The sequence below is a fragment of the Equus asinus genome, chromosome 21 (genome assembly GCF_041296235.1).
Source record: "Equus asinus isolate D_3611 breed Donkey chromosome 21, EquAss-T2T_v2, whole genome shotgun sequence".
In the NCBI taxonomy this organism is placed as follows: domain Eukaryota; kingdom Metazoa; phylum Chordata; class Mammalia; order Perissodactyla; family Equidae; genus Equus; species Equus asinus.
Window position 1 is genome coordinate 38,225,711 of NC_091810.1, and position 17,784 is coordinate 38,243,494.

Below are 17,784 nucleotides of genomic sequence, written 5' to 3' on the forward strand. Positions count from 1 at the left end.
GGAGGAGACCCTCCAAAATGTGACAAAATAAGAGACAGGAGGATAAGTCACATTTTGAGAAAATGGATTGGTCCTGATTCAAACAAAATCCTTCCCTCTCCCTCTGCCTTAGGCTCTTATCTGTTGTGTGTCTGTTCCGAACCCACTTTGGTGTGGCCGTGTCTCAGTCCCAATCTGTGTGATCCGTGGGACGGCGCAGAGCCTCTCAGCAAGCAGGCTCGTTCCTGCACGAAGCTTGTGAGGCAGCTTTCTCTAACTGGCAAAGACCCTTCTTGGTCATGGTTCTCCTCCTTGCAATCTGGCCTTGCTTTAGAGAGATGTTCTTGTCCGGGAGGCTGCGGCCAGCTCCCTCTCCTGGGGGTGGTACCTCCCTGACGCCAGCTGTGGAATGCAGATGTGCAGTAAATGTTGCGTATCACTTCAAAGATGATTCTATTTCTGGAAGACTAGAAATCTTTAGTTAGCCCTGGGTTTTGGCAAACACTTAAGTTAGAGTTGCTTGGTCAGTAGTGATTCTAAACTGAAGTGCCCCCTGCCCACCCACCCACTTGAAAATTTGGGAGAAGCAGCAAATGTACAGAGAGCAGGTATACCAGGCTGCCAGACCCAGATGGAACCTCAGACAATGCAAATTTCTGAGGGTTAATAGTTGTCAAGCCATCTTATTTCCACTGTGACTACATCTGCACTTCCAAAGCAAGCCACTGAGGCAAAAAGAAAAAAAAAAAAAGGAATCTGCTTTGGTCTCAAATCGCCTGCCTCTTTCAGGCCAAAGCAGATGGGGCTGCCTAATTTAGCCAGATATTTTCCTTCAAGTTTCCACTGAATTTGCCAGTGTAGACCTGGCCAGAGTGCATGGAAGCTGACGTACTTGTCTCTGTGTGGCTCTAATTGTGCAGCCTACTTCTGTCTCGTGAAGCGTGAGCTCCTCCTGTCCAGGTTTCTGTATTTTTAGTGCCAGCCCGAACATTAATGTTTTGGTCTACTATGGAATCCGTGTTTCTATATTTTTTCTGCGATTGTGTTCAGCAATTTACATTGAGTTTGTGTGTGTGTGTGTGTGTTTGTTCCATAGCTAAGTGAGCTCATTGTTGGCACCGCTTACGAGTCTGCAGCTTCTGACTTTTATATGCTTTGTCTTCCAGCTCATTTGCTTTCGCCGTGTGTTGAAAAGGCTCCTTTCTTTTTTTCTTTTCCAGTCATCCCCTTTCTGTGCTCAATATCGCTCTTGCCTCTGCATCACCTTTCTTCGAGAAAACCCTTCTTACTTTTTAATTCCCACCCGTCCTCTCTCAGATTAAAATGGAACTTATCTCTCATGTCAAATGTTTTATCACATTATATCAAGTGGCATGAATTAGAATCAAATAATCTTCCTGTGTACATCTTCTAGCATGACCCACATCCACTGAGAATGCCTCATACATGCATAAAGCTCACCAGCGGGGCCTCTCCTTTCTCTGCATGCGTGCCTTTATGAAAGTACCGAACCTAGAATGTCTGGGCACAACCACCCATCCAATAGGCATTGAAAACAGACAGGCAGCACCCGCCGGTCTGCAGTTAGGAGTGTGGACGTCCTGCCCATCTCCGCTGAATTAAATTCCAAACCACAAATTTTCAAGAAGCCTGTGGATTGTTCTTTTCAATGCCTAGGTTGCCTTTTTTTCTTTCCCTTTGATCAGTATCTTCTGATTCTCAGTTTTGTGTGGCCCTTGCGTGCGTGTGCGTGTGTGTTCCTGTGTGAGTGTGTGTGCGAATAACCCCGTGCTTTCTAAAACTTGAAGATACCCACAGCTGAATTTGATGTTTAATCTGCAGTTTAGCCTGTGGCTTCATTGACAAATAACCCACCCTTCCCTCTTTTTTTTTTAATTAGAAGTACGAGGAAAGAAAAAATTTTTAAGGTAGCCTTGTTGAAGTTGTCCACTTCTATGGCTTTTTTTAAAGGAAAAGTGCAACTGAATCTTTATTTAAAAAGCAAGAGTACAATCTTGACTAGCACGGATGGCAAAACTGGCCTTGTCTGACTTTGAAGAACACAAGCAAATTCAAGCCCTCTGGCCTTTAATGTGAATTAATAACGAAAGGAGATATTACTAAGAATATGTTTTTCAGGAAGCAAATTACTTTTAGGGTCGTTCAAAACTTCACAACTATTTCTAGTCCCTTGTTGAATTACACTGACCAGCATGAAATGGTCATCAGTAAATTGTGTAAACGCCACAATTCAGGCTCCTATTATCACAGGTATGTTTTCCTAAGGGAGTCATAGTTATACTTCCCTGAGTATCTGATTTTAAAGACTTAACCATTACAAGCATTCACTGAATGTCACTCCCACCCCTGTGCAAAAAAATTTTTCAGTAGCTTCTTTGGAGATAATGAATTTCTTTGCCATGTACTTTCTTACTTTCCAAATAACCTGCTCCCCTAATTTACAGAATATTGGTGCTAGGCAACCTAACTGATGTAGTGCAAAAAAAGTTATTGAATCTGTCATGGATTTAAAACATTTGTCATTTGAAAAACCCAGAGCTTCTCAAAAAGCTTCATTACCATGCAGTCTCAGTAATTTAATTCAGTACTTACTGTTTTTCTATAATCTCGCAGCAAAACATCAGATTACCAACATGTTTGATTATTTTCGGCTTCTGTTTCCTCAAGCATGGTGTTTATTTCTTTGAGTAGATGCTCTGCAAGGCTCTCGTGTCCACCAGGCTAAACAAGGGACTAGAAATATTAAGGCAGGAGGGTCTGTGAAACCTGCCACCCTAAATTTCTTGCTACAATAAACTTGTTCTTTAAATACCATTCCTTAGTGATCGTGGTCCTAGGGCAGGTTTCTAAACAATTGGCAGAAATCTATTGAGAAAAACTTGTTGATCTGAGAAGTTTCTCTTCCAAATTGTTGCATTTTGATAAATGGCAAAAATGAATAATAGAAAATTAGCATTTTGAATGAGGAAAAATATATATCTCTCGGAGATTGTTTGCTGTTTGGGGGTTGTTGATTCTGGTTGTTGTGTCATTCTCTGGTTTTTAGTTCCTGCTGGCATCTGTCATTCAGAGGCTTATTCTCAGAGTTCCTGTTGTGTTTTTAGCTGTGTTTCAAAGTCTCCGTTTTACTTACCTGATAAATCCTTTAAGTTCTTGCTATTTAGTATTGTTCCCTTTCTTTTGCCTTTTTGAGTGTGCCTTATAAAAAAGGCTGGATGGCGTTAGATCATGTTTGCGTCTGAGAATGTTTGGACTAATAGCTGGTCATTTAATGAGTGCATCTTCCGTTGTAAACCAGGACGCTACCTCGGCGCTTTCTCTGAGCTGGTTTTCTCTCTGCCTCGTCATTGTACTTTTGGCTGGAATCGGGTGCTTGTAGGAGATTATCGGCAATAGGATTTGGGGCTCTATATTTAATGTTCTGCATTTTTATCTATTTTATTATGTAACTTAACAGCAGCTTTCCAAATTCATCTTCACTAAATTTTTTTTTTCAAACAAGCCTTCTCTAGGTTTACTGAAGAAATACATTCAGGCATAACGTTGCCTAACCAGGTCTTTTTAATACAGTGGAAGTTTCTCTGCTTATTAATATAATTGATTTCCATAGACCGTCTATAAGATACTATCAACATTTTGGTAATGCACCCAAGAAAGAGCTAACCAGTCCAAAATTAAGTGCTGATTGGAAAAGAAGCCTCAAACTTCTTCCCTTAGGATTTCAGATATGCAGCTGTGCATTTTTTCATCTGCTTTTTTGCAATTTTTTTCCAAAAACTGACATGCAGTTACAAACTGGTTTCAGTTCCTACCAAGTAACAGTTTATAATATTTTGAAACAAAAGATTCAGAGATTTAAAGCTAGAGAATCTTCCAATACGAACAATAACAATGAATTTAAATTATATTAAAGATGCTGAATTTTTAAAAGAGAATCAGAATGCTATTGGAGGACTCAAGTGGAAGCTTGGCCTCCTTGAAAATTATTGCTGACTTTTAAAGAAAATATAAAGCATGGATATGAAATAATCTCCATGTTCCTAAAGCAGCAGCTGAGCAGGAACACAGAAGCCCAAGAAATAACTTGAAGACGGTGGTTTTAGCTTGAGTGTCCATAAATCATGCAGATGGCTTTCCCCCCTTCTCTAGTGATTAATTCAACATCTTCCCCAAAACAAAAACATGCTTTTTGAAATTAGAGATCAGATCATCAAGAGAAACACCTAAGATTTCAAGGTCTAAACAAAAATTAATTTATTTTCTTTCCTCCTTGTACTTCTTGAAGACACAGACTGAGAAGAAAATCGGGATTAAAAGAGATGTGCTTAGGGTGAATTCATCTGCTTAAACCTCACAGGCTCGGAGATGAGTGATTAAAAAGCCATCTCGAACTTGGACGGAATCCACATTGGTGGTAATGCCGCATCCGCACTGGCTTTCTTTGGGCCCCGTGTCATTGTGCACCAGGCCCGGGGAACATTGGACTGGAGATGATATATGGATTATATAGGTCAATTATACACTTAATCTGCCTTCTGGAGGATTAAGTTTTTGCAGATTGACTCTGCATTTGGCTTCTCCGTGGCAGTTATCAGATCAGCAAAGGGCCCCTTCCCAAACCACCTCGTAAGCACTTAATCAGGCAGTGCGGGTGGGTTCGGCTGAGGCTGCTGCTCTGTGTTCTTTGCTTTGCACAGATTTTAATTTACTGTTCCATTATCAAATCATATATTTGTCCACTTTATGTGTCAGCCCAATAATTGAGTGTGAATATTTCCCTTTAAAGGGGTAATTTGAAAAATGAAACCTCTGCCTATTAAAATATATTTGCTATATTTATACATGAAACGCACATAACCTTATTTTAATAACCTTATTAAATTACAAAAGCACTATACATGTGAACATATATCAGAGTAGGACTCATCCTCCTTGAGGAAGTGAGCACTGAAGAACAGTCTACAAGGAAAGCATTGTTATTATATCTGGAAGGTATATCACCAACTGTCCAGGTGAGGGAAACGCCTTCCAAAAGTACAAAGTGGGGAGAGGGGAACAAGATTCACCAGAATAACAGGTGGCAGTTCTAGGGGACTGATTAAAGAAAATAAAGGCGTATGGCATTCCAGACCCTGAGCTAGTGAGTTATGTCCTCTATAAGCAGTAAGCAGGTTGCACTGCCCCAAATGGGAGCTGTTGTGTAGTCGTCATGGGCCTTGCTTCTGGAGCCTTCAGACTTCACCCCTGATCCTCACAAGCTGGGTGACCTTGGACCAGGTATTTAATCTCTCAGAGCCTCAGCTGATTCATCTATATGACAGAGATGATAATAAGCAGAACCTTCTCGCGGAATTGTTATGAGGGTGAAATGCCGTGCGCAGGTGCAAGCATCGGGCTCTGAGGAAGCACTTGGTAAGTTAGCCAGCACGGCCACCATCATCACCATCACATCCTCCTCCTCATCATCATCACTGAAGTGGACCTGCTTTTCCAAGATCTCTTTTTTTCTTGTTAAACAAAACTCCATATCCGTCCTAAGGTGCTGTAAGAGTCTCGCTATCACTTTAAGACGTTAACCCCAAGCTTCTTAGAATTACAGCAGCCTGGTACCTTTTTCCTTTTTGTAAAACATAGTTCTGAAATAGGCAGAACAGCGACAGTCAGAACTGGGGCTTTGAAGTGAACCAGACAGGCTTAGGAATCCTGGTTTTGCCACTTCTGAGAACCTCGATTTCCCCATCTATAAGGAAACTTGCTTCTTACAGTTGTTGTAAGGACTAAATAATGTAGTGACTGTAGACTGGCATCCTTAAAAATTCAGCAGGTCTTTTATTGTCATCATCATCATCATCTCGTGGAACTATTTGTTCCTGCAAGTGATTTTGAAATGATCTAGCCTTACCCCCTCAATGAAACCGCAATCCATTAGCAAATAAATCAGAGTCAACCTCTGAACTTGAGAGGTTTTTTGGAGGGGAAGGGGGGAATGGTTAATGCCCTTTATTATTGCAGATGTAGCATGCGTACTTTCTAGACCTTTAGAAAACACGTCGAAGCAAAAATAGGAAAACATTATGTTCCCAGCACCCAGAGATTATTCCTTGAGTGTTTATTTTTGGGGATCTTTTTTCTATGTACTTATAGACATTATGTACTTTTTACAAAAATAAGTAAGCAAAATTGCTTTTTTCAGTTAATGATCTTCGTTTTCCATGTCAAGAAATGTTCATGTAATATACTGCACATACTCAAAATTCCCCACTTGTCCTCAAAATATTCTTTATAACTGGTTTGTGCAAATGAGGATCGGATGCAGGGCCACACGCTACATCTGGCTGTGCTGCACGTTGAGTTTCTTTTTCCCAGCACTGGCCCTTTTTTCACGATCCTGACTTGTTAAAGGGATCGCCGTGCGAATTGTTCTGCAGACTGGAGGAGTTTATTACTATCTAAACATAGAACTGATTTGGGGTGGGAAAAAAAAATTCTAGCTGAATTCAACCAAGTAGTTCTTTTAGACATAATTAGTAGCTCAGCATAATTCAATCGGGGTTTTTTAAAGCTGTTCTCTGTATGTAAGGAAAATTTCTGAAGCTACTTTAAAAAAAAATCTAAACAGCAAGAAATCCAGAGACCAGGGTACAAGTTGACCATGTGAAGAGCCACAAGGATTTTATTCCATGTAATCATAGAGATTTGAGCTAGATGGGTAAATCTGAGGTCCATGGTCCAGTATTTCTTATGTCACTGTAACTGCTTTGGTGAAATCTTGGACTACACACCAAGTCTTGTCATACGCACCCCTAGACCATTAAGAAGGTTCTTTTGTTAATTCTACTAGGATTTTCCCTGAGGTTATCAGTCTGAAATTAAGCCCTTCAAATCAGTCTGAAGCTGAGCTTTCAATACTCTTCAGATCAAATTTTAATTGAACTATGACCTCGTCCCTATCATCCTCAATTGTAGGGTAAAGAGCATATCCTCCAGTCAACTAGGATAGCCTGTAGAATCTGTGTGATTATAGATATTGGAACAGGAAAACTAATCCAAAATGTATTAGGAAATAGAGTTAGGAAAGAAGAGATAGATGATTTTTCCACCTAATTTTGAGTACCAAAGTAAATTCTGGCAGTTAAGCCATGTCTTGGGCCATGCCTTAGGGCGGTAGAGGAGGGTCATTTCCCAAGAGTACGGAAACTTGGACACAGAATCAGAGGGAAAAGAGAAGTGGAAGACCTAGCCCTCTCACCATGAGTCGTGACGTTTTAATATATATATATTACCAGATACACACACACGCACACAGACCCGTAGGATTTGGGTTTAGGTTCTTGGAAGCGAACCTGAGACGCAAGAACTTTCCAAGCTGGAATTATAAAACAATCCAAATGCGTCTTCATGGCTTTTACCCTCCAGTGCCCCTCAAAGACTCAGTGTCTTCATGATTTCCCCCACCTACTTCTCACCATCCAAGTCTGCCTCTAGCAGATTTGCTCTTTCCTCCCCTGTTAAAGTGAAGAAGGCTTAGTGCTGCCCTTGTTGGGATATTTGCAATTTTAACAGAGTATTTAGCCAAAAGAATAAGACATTAATAATTGAGGTTTTTGTTCTTTGATAGGACAGAAAGGCAACTCTATTAGGATGGGAGGGCATCAAAAGGAGAGTGTTTTGAGGCCTCTGAAGCCCTATTGCAATGAATCTCAGATTCAAATACGAATCCTGTCTTGCCGCATGGCCTTCATCACAGCCAGTGAATGATAATTAATTATTTTGCTTTTTGAGTCTCAGGTATAGAAACACATTTCTATTCCACACGGACAAAGTAATGCTTCTTTCCGAGCGTGGGTGGTTTGAGCTTTTAGCAATCCTGCATGCAGAAAATATAAGGGGCATTAGTAGATTTGGAATCTTTGGATTAATTGTGTGAAATGGGTTATTACTATCCAAAAGAAATTGTTTATTTTTGGTTAGCATCATCCTTACAGACTTATATTTCAGTGGCATTTCTTCAAGTAGTTCTTTTCTAATCTAGCAGCTTCCTTCTAAAGCCATTCATAGAAATAGGTCTCGTTTTCTTTCAGCAAAGCTTACATAAAACCAGTCTTGAATTTTCTCTGGAGCTTGTGTGCAACGAAGAGTTTTGCTAAGTGTCTTTATCAGAACAGCTTTCTGTGTTCCAGGAGACATTTGGTGAATACAGTTAATTTGTTTTCTTTTCCAGAGGAGAATGTTCCAATAATCATTCTAAGAAGCTAGGCTGATTGCTGTGTTACATGAAGGTCGCAGCATCCTTGCTAACGTGACCCACACAATACTTTTGTGTCTTAGAAAAGGTTTTTATTTTTTTTCTTGTGGCAGACTTATGGCATGGAGGCAGTAAGTGACAGACTCTTACACACACCACACGTGCACGCATGCGTGCACACACGCACACACACAAACACACAGAGTAGCCAAGGCACATTTTGTGGAACAAACATTATCACATTGCATTGCAAGATACGAGATGTACTAAATCCTCAAATTTAGTACATCCTGGCAGAGAGAGGCTGCCAGGCTCTGTAGAGGCTACTATCAAAAGATTTCACTGTCTATCCATGCCTAGAGTCAGTCACTTGCTCTAAGATTTTTTTTAATGAATGAATTTAAAATGTCATCTAGGTTCTTATTATTCGTAGTGTGGTCCGTGGACCCTCAGCATCAGCCTCACTTGGGAGTTTGTAAGAGGGGCAGGATCTCAGCCCTAACCCCAGCCCAAATGAATCTTAATCTGCATTTTAACAAGATCCTCTGTTGATTCAAATGCAGACTAAAGTTTGGCAAGTACTGGGTAAGATCAGTGACTTTCAAACTTATTTGCCCACAGCTCACAGTGAGAAACAAGCTTTACTTTGCAACCCATTATGTGTGTACACACACGTACATGTGAAACTAAAGTTTATGAAACAATATTTACCCTCTCTGTGATGCAGCCTGATATTTTTTATTCCATCTTTCAAAAATATTCGTGGTAACCAATAAAAGGATTTCACCCCACACTAATAGGTCACAACCCTCAGTTTTAAAAGCACACCTAGAGCAAAGTTTCTTCCCATTGGCACTATGGACATTTTGAGCCAGGTAATTCTTTGTTGTGGGATGCTAGCCGATTTGTTGCAAGATGTTGAGCAGTATCCCTGGCTTCTACCCGCTAGATGACAGTTGCACCTCCTCTCAGTTGTACAGACCAAAAGTGTCTTCAGACATGGCCGGATGTGCCCTGGGGGGAGGGGGGCAGAATCACTGATCTGGATGAACCAGAAAAGAGGTTAATGCTAAGGAGTCCTACCTCTCTGCATGTCAGATGTCCCTCTGCCACCACCACCACACACAGGTGATGAGTGTATCATAGCAACAACAACAAAGTGTCCATTTATCACCCCGGCAGTTAGATTGGGAGTGGTGCCAGACTCAGAAGTACATTATGTCTAGGGAGCTTCGTTCAATCACAAGAAAAGTTTATGCGACATCCAAGCCTCTTCGCCCCTCTCACTGGATCTCCCCAGAGTAGTCCCACCCAGGGCCACGGGAAGGATCTGGAGTGGTGCCTTGGATCAGCAGTACAGATTCCCGCTTTGGCCTCCCTCAATTGCCTTTCTTTTCTTATCTTTTTATAATTCCACCCGGAGTTTGGTTAAAAAAAAAAAAAGTTGTTGCTTCCACCAGGTGGCTACAAGTTATTTCTGTGTGTCCAAAAACCTGAAAAGAAGGCTCAAGTTGAATACTTCATTCATTCTAAATTCCCAGTTCAGAAGAGAACAGTTAACAGCCTCTTCTTCTGTTAAATTCCTGCCGAGCTGACTAAAAACCCAGTTAATGGAATCTGGTGATTCGCCTCTATTATGAATTTCCCGCATCAGAAGGCTTACAGTGATGGTGTCTCTTGCCATGTTGGGTAGCCTTGACTGCTTTTGGCAGGATTTTTCTCTCCAACCATCCCTGGACTAACGTCAGTCTATACCAACAAACCTCTAGGTCTTGCCCAGGATGGGGGTATTATTAACTACCAGATCTGCATGCCAACCAGGTTATAAAGCCCCTCTCATTTTTTGTGTAAAAAAATTTTTTTGAAAAGTAAAATAATATGTAAAGTAAGCAAAGTTGAATTCATGAGTTTTCTCGTGACATTCTCTAAATCACTTTTTAAGGAAGAGAACTATCACTCCCTTTGTTCAGAAAATTCATTATTTGGCTTAGGAAAACATCCTGTTAAAGAGAAAAAACCCAGTTATGAGGTGCCTCACTAGTTTTGGGAGAACTAAGTCAGTGTTGCTCACCTAGAGGCAATTTTGACCCACAGGGGACATTCAACAATGTCCACAGACGTTTTTGGTTGTCACAAACTGGAAGGTGCTATTAGCATCTAGTGGGCGGAGGCCAGGGATGCTGCTCAACATTCTACAACGCAAAGGACAGCCCCACAACAAAGAATCATCCAGCTGAAAATGTCAATAGTGTGGAGGTTAAAAGAATCCTTTGTCTTTAATGGTATAGGCTATTTGAGTTTAAATTTTGGTATCAATCTTGAGCGGTATCTGTGGGTAGTTTCCTCACCAAGGGATTCCAATGAGTGTCTCTAAAGAATTCTCTACTTGGCAAACTCAGAAACTAGTCTCAAAAAATCATTTTGACACACTTCATCCAAAAACATCTTTTCAGGGTCTAGAAAATTAAAACCAAGTAATCATTAACACTTAACCCTTCTCAGCTTGAACTTGACACTCACCCATGTGTAGTTCCCATGGAGCACCAGCACTTCAACCAAAACTCTGATCTTGTCAGTTAAATGAACCACAGCAGCATCCTTCTACTAGAAAGCGCCTCTCCAAGTTTTTAAGGGACTGGCTCCGTTATATCAAGCAGACATTAAGAGCATCGGCTTTGCAGTAAGACACTCCCAAGTTCAATTTCTGGGTCTACCACTTAATAGCTGTGGGACTTTGGGTAACTTACTTAACCTTACCAATCCTCAGTCTCCTCCTCCGTAAAAATGGAAGTAGAAATAGTATCCAGCTGTTTGGATTAGGAGGACTAAATGAGGCAAGGCCTGTAAAGCACAAACCACAATGCTTGGCACATGGAAATTATTTCACAAATGTCTCTTCTTGTTGTTGTCATCTCTATCAGTAGTGGTTGTAGTGTAAAAACTAACACACACCTTTGTCTAATGCTAAGGTAGGCTTTGCAGCAGGGAGAAGAAAAGTAGTGATATATTCCATGCCAACAGGCATTTTAAAAACCAGAGATGGGGGCTGGCCCAGTGGCATAATATTTGGGTTCATGTGCTCTGCTTAGGCAGCCCAGGGTTCGCAGGTTCAGATCCTAGGCATGGACCTACACACCGCTCATCGAGCCATGCTGTGGTGGTGTCCCATGTACAAAATAGAGGAAGGCTAGCACAGATGTTAGCTCAGGGCCCATCTTCCTCACACAAAAGCCAGAGAAGAACTGGTCAGAGAACATGATAGCAAGTAGCAAAAAGCCCAGTTGTACTGCAGGATCCCTAAAGAAAATCTGTTTTAGAGTAGAACAAGATCCCAATGGGATGGAGCCTCAGCAGTGGTGCCCCAGAGGAGGCAGTCCTAGGCCAGATCTACAGATGTTTAGGATTTGAGGAGGAGAAAGAGAGAGGATTCTGTGCTCAGGCACCAAGCAGGGAGACGTTATTGCTTCCTCTGGGAGCATCCCTGACTCACCAACACCACGTCTTCATTAGCCTTAGCAGAGCTTCTCTTTGGAGAGCTCCTTCCAGCATTTAGATAAGGGATCGCTTCCGCTGGGTTATGTGATGACTCCAATCTAGGCATCAGGATATTTGCTTTATAGGCATGAGCTACTCCATAAACTTAAGGCTAAATTCTTCTCCTATTAATATGTGTTGTTTAGTCTTTCGATGTGTGCTTCTTAACCAGGGGTGTGCATCAGAATGACTTACATATTTTTTTTATTTTAAAAATGTACTCATCCCAGCTGTATACCAAAAATTCTGAGTCAATAGATCTAAAGTAGGGCTCGGGCATCTGTTTTTTTTAAACAAGTCCAAGCATTTAATCTGATTGAGAACCATCGATTTAGAGCAACGATTCTCCACTGTGGGTGATTTCGTCACCCAGGATATATTTGGAAATGTCTGCAGATATTTTTGATGGTTGCAGCTCAAGTGGAGGTGGATGTTACTGACATCTAATGGGTAGTAGTAAACATTCTACACTGCACAGGACCGCTCCCCACAACAAAGAATTACCTGGCCCAAAAGGTCAATAGTGCTAAGATTGATGATTCCTGATTTAGGGCATGAAAGATACTGAAGACATGTTTATTTCTGTTATTTCTATTAATACCTTTCCTACTTTGTGTCCTACAAAACAACTTTATAACCTTTTTATTTTATTATTTATTTTATTTTATTTTATTTTTGAGGAAGATAAGCCCTGAGCTAACTGCTGCCAAAAGACTGGCCCAGAGCTAACATCCATGCCCATCTTCCTCTACTTTATATGTGGGACGCCTACCACAGCATGGCGTGCCAAGCGGTGCCATGTCCACACCCGGCATCTGAACCAGCGAAACCCGGGCCGCCCAGGCGGAACATGCACATTTAACTGCTGAGCCACCGGGCCGGCCGGCCCCCAACCTTTTCATTTTTATTTCAATAGTGACAGTACAAAGAGATAGAAAAAAGTGCTAACGTATTATTTCCATTTTTAAGACAAGAACCTAAGGTCCAGAAAGAGCTTGCCCAGGACCCCAAAGCCTCAGTGGCCCCATCTCCTGAAACTACGTTTTTTCCATCCCCTACCACCCCAGAGCAGTGATATTGTCTTATTTTATTCATCACTGCATCCCCAGTCTCTGGCATGTGTCAACCCTTAATAACTGTTTATTAAACAGATCCTGAGGAATCCCTAGCCCCCTCATAGTATCTTGTGTACCTTCTCAAGGATATTTTATATTTCCAATTGTAACTCAAAAATAGTAATTAAGGCCTTTAAGTATCTCACTATGAATTTTTACAATTGTTGCCTGATTTTTTTGGAAGCCTTGAATATATAGTGTTCTGGTTAATTTAATGGAGAATGAATTGTTTTGGTCCATTTGACTTTTTGGTTTATTTGAAGATTTATTGGAAAGCCATTTCTGTTTCAACTTCTACTTTTGAAACAATTTCTAAAATGTCAGTTCTGTTTTCAGCCTTACTGAGCATATGAAACAGAATCTAAGTCTCGGGTCAAGACTGTCCTGGGCTCTGACATTACCCTCCTTAACCCCAACTGTCGCTATCCACTCACGAAGATGTCAAAGAGTGAATTATCCAGGATTGCATGGCTAATAACTTCCCAGACTCCAAATACAGTATCCTTTCTGCCATACCCGATGCCTCAGGAAGACGAGGCTGAAATGTTTGTCAGCCCAAAGCACAATCTGAAAGCTGCTCTTTGATTCACTCCCAAAGAGGACTTTTAGGGAGAGGGAAAATGGCAGCCTTTTCTTTTTTTTCTTTTTTTTTGGTTTTTTTTTTTTTGCTGAGGAAGACTGGCCCTGAGCTAACATCCGTGCCCATCTTCCTCTACTTTATATGTGGGATGCCTACCACAGCGTGGCATGCCAAGTGGTGTCATGTCTGCACCCGGGATCCAAACCTGCGAACCCCGGGCCGCCAAAGCAGAACATGCACACATAACCGCTGAGCCACTGGGCAGGCCCAAGGGCAGGTTTTTCCTAAAAAGAAATGCAAACAGGGAGAAAGATTCCCATTACTTGAGGGTTTTAATACATGGCTATTTAATAATAACAACAATGATGACATTTAGGGTTTCTTTTATGTATATTTTCCTGACTGTACATCGGAGATGATAGCATTATCTTGTTCAAGGTCTTATTTCTTTTGAATCCTCTTAGCAGCCTTGAGAGGTAGGTACCTAGTGATTCCCATCGTATAGCTATGGAGACTGATGAGAGCCAATGTTTATTAGGTACTGTCTCTGTACCAGGTCCTCTCCTAGGCACGTAAATGTAATAACTCCTGTAATTCTCATAACTTCCTTGTGAAGTAGGTTTTTACAGATAAAGAAGTTGGGTCCCTGAGAGTTAATTTAACTTCACTAAATTCAGAAGCCTGGGAAGTGATCAATCTTACATCAAATTCCTTTCTTTCTGATGTAGAGTGGACACCAAACCATAATGTCTTAGAAAAAACCCTACACTGTTCAAATATGTGGCCCAAAACTCCCACTCCACTGAGTGCTCTGCATCCCAAATTCATCCCCTGGGGATTTTCCTGTAACAGAGTCACTGTTTCCTACATGGGACCCCAGCAGTATACGAGACAGAAGTTGAGATTCTGTGCCCCGCTGGTAGAATGTGGCTTGTTAGTCATGGCTGGTCCACTAACAATGAGGGGAGTTGCACAGCTAATCGGGCAGACGCCTGAATGAAAACTCAACTGCACCAGGGCAGGCCTCCTTCTGAACGTGAGGACATTGTCACTGGGCTGGAGTTCCACAAACACCAGCAGAACCTAGACCTAAAAGTGGGAGATCTCAGGAAGCGCTACTTTACCCACATCAGGGTAAAACCCCATCCTCGGCAGAGAGGGCCCACAGCACAGTGGGGAATCTTGCACACCATATGTGCTGCAGAAACCACGTCTACCTAGGCCCAACTAAGGGGTGCGTTTCAGCTTTCAGTCTCTCTCTCCCTCTGCGTTCTGTCTAAGATCTTGTATCGCATAAGAATAAAGTTTTGTGGTTTATTAGGGGCGGGAGGAATGATGGTAACACAATACCATTACATCCCAGACAGTTGATAAATGGTTTAGGGTGACAGCTTAGTTCCTTAAGCAGAACTCGACACAGTGGTATTATTAAACATCAATGCCCAAGATTTTCCTAGGAGGCTCTGTTGACTCTTTTAACCTGCCCACATAGCTAAGTTTTCAATTGCACTATGAGGTTTCACAAATCAGCAATACTTTACAGGAGGGGAAAAGTAATCCAAAATTACAGAATGACATGGTTATACAATCTGTGCATAATACAAATGTAGTTGCAACTAAATCATTGAGTGGTCATTATCCAATCATGCCTAGGGTGTCAGCGATGGGAAAATTTGCGATCAGGTGTCACCAAAGTCCTTCCTTGATTTATTTCCACCCAAAGCTTACAATAAACAATGTGACAAGGGGATGAAAGAGAAAGGAAGGAAGGAAGGAAGAAAGAAAGAAAGAAAGGGAAAGACAGAAAAAAAAGAAAAAAAGAATTGTTTTTTTCTCTTAAAGCTTTAAAGAGCTTACCGGATAGAACATGAGCTGTTAGCGACCCTTGAAAGTGGCAAATCCCTCAGCCAGTGGAAAGTGGTCCCTATGTATTGTTTCTAAAGAGTTTGTTTATTCAAAATATGTCTGCTTTTGGCATTCAGTTTCCTAAGTGAGTGGGGGCTCGGGGCAGTAGTAAGGTCAGCACAGTGCACCATATAATGAAGCTCACCCCTGCCTGTGGTTTCTGAACACCATCAAATAGTGGTGACCGTGGCACAGGGGGACATGGATATGGACGTGATGGAATTCTTTTAAAGCCTCCCCACTTGGCTTACACGGAATTAGAGAAATGGAGGCCTGTTTGCATTTGTTGGTGCACATTAGAAATAAATTTGCGCATTCAGCTTAAAGAACTCACTAACGGCAAGATGTACAAAGAAATGCTATCATGTGTTTAGCCCAGTCTTTGTAAGCGTGGCCAGGCAAGGGAGTTTATCAAAAGAAATATGTAAATAACACAACCTGCTTTACAAAGGAAAAGAGAATAAAATTAATCCAAGACATCCGTGGCGTAATACTATTTTCTGCCCTCAGCTTTTCTTTTTATAACTTGAGACGTGCAGCCGAACAGTCCAGCACAAACAATAGCACACTCAAAAAAAACCCAGCCCCGGGGCATCCCTCAGTCCCTAGGAAAGAACTCCAAATGAGTCTTCAGCCTCACACACAATATTATTATTAAATCTAACATGATCATAGCCAAATCGTTGGCTCGGGCACAATCCCCCACTCCCCCTCCTTTTTGGGGGGAAAAGGGGGAAGTGTTGGGAGGGGCAAGGGAACCAAGCCAATCAAAGTTAAAATAAAGTCTCTTTCTAGCAAGACTACTGTCTATAACATGTTGTTCCTTATAGAAAGTGGGATATGGTGGCATTTGCTTGATTAACTTGCTCGACAAAAGTGACAGCTGCTGTGGGTGCATGCGGATAAGCTGCACGGCGCAGTTCCGCCTTTGTACATCTGTCAGCAAAAAGGGAAGAATAAAGAGTGAAAAGAGACAAATTGGTCCCAAAAGACACTCCATTCAACTTAGGAGGTTTGCCCCATTCAGGCGCTCGCTGTGCGCCTCAAGTACTGAGAGCTTATTCAATTTCATTCACTCTTTCGAATGAACCCACAAGTGTTTAATTTCTTATTCTGTCGCCTCAAAAGGGGGGAAGGCATGGAGAAGCCGGGGGAGGAGGCTTGTGGACGGGAAGTGTTAATGGCGAGGCAGGGTGATCCAGGGCTCACATATTAAGTCATGGCTAATTTACGGTTTAAATCTACGTGCTCAAGTCCTGGAGCCATCTGAATGCTTCAGTGGGGGACCTTATGCAGACTTCTTATCTCTTGGCTGGTGGATCCAAAATCATCTGGAGATATCAAGGGCATCCACCAAGGTCAAATGCGTGTCTTGTGTAAGGATAATGGTCTGAGGTTTACACCTTTTCCAGAGATGGGGCAGCGGGCTCCCCAGGATAAGGTTTGGGTAAGTGATGAGGCAACTGTAGGGTTTTTCCCCCTCCCGGAAAGAGAAAAGAAATTAGAGTCACACGCAGTGAGAAGGAGTAAGAGGGGAATATGGTTTCCAGAGATTAAAAATAAAGCAAGAGGAAAGGGCGCCATTGGGAGGCAGAGCCCAGCTGTACATGGTGAGAACACATGTTAACTTTGAAAAAGCAGCACTTCATCTTTCTTTTCCTCATCCCTGAGCCCCAGGCATCAGAACCTGTTTTCTGGCCTCCTTTAAAGGGGCAGTTGTTACACACACCCAAATGTTTCCTCCTAGGATTTTAAGAAGCCTTCACCAGTCCACCTGTGCTACCATGCTCTGCCCGATCTGCCATCTTTTCTCCTGCCTTCATGCCATTCTGCCTTCTCTTTTGAAACCCAATACTCCCTTCCAGTTCCTGGGCCAGCATCTGAGTATCGTCCCTGCACCCAAGCCTTCTTGTTGACTGCTTTTTGGAAATCTCTCAATGCCATCTCTGGCTCCTGAAAAGATCATACCCCATCCTTGTGAGAAATCATTCCCCATAGAGCCCACATTCGCTAAGTTGACATAGACGTAATTTTAAAACCACTTAGAGCACTTTGGAAAAGGGTTCTGGACCCAGTTATAGCTGTTGGTCTTTGTTTTCTTGGAATTCTGGGGCTCTGGACAGTCCCTCCTGTCTGGTATATTAGTGTCCTCTCAGCATCTGCTTGGAAACTGGTAGTGTGGTTTGACCTAAAGCATTCCAATTTACCTGTTTACCTGATTTCTTTCCAGGTAACAGCGTCGAAATTATGTGAATGTACAGACCATGTTTTTTTTATATTGAGAATAATGATTAAAACAACCTCAGCCTGGGAAAACAACTCCCTGAAGTCAAGGCGAATTTTCCTGCATAAGAACTTCAACTTTGACTCATAAAACTCTCATGATTCATGACTATAGAAAGTTG

General features: G+C 41.9%; 1 protein-coding gene across 20 annotated transcripts in view; it reads left to right on the forward strand.

The window, feature by feature from the left end:
- CADPS (calcium dependent secretion activator) overlaps window positions 1–17,784 on the forward strand; it is a 431,612-nt gene that overhangs the window by 394,379 nt on the left and 19,449 nt on the right. The gene's annotated exons all lie outside the window — the stretch shown is intronic.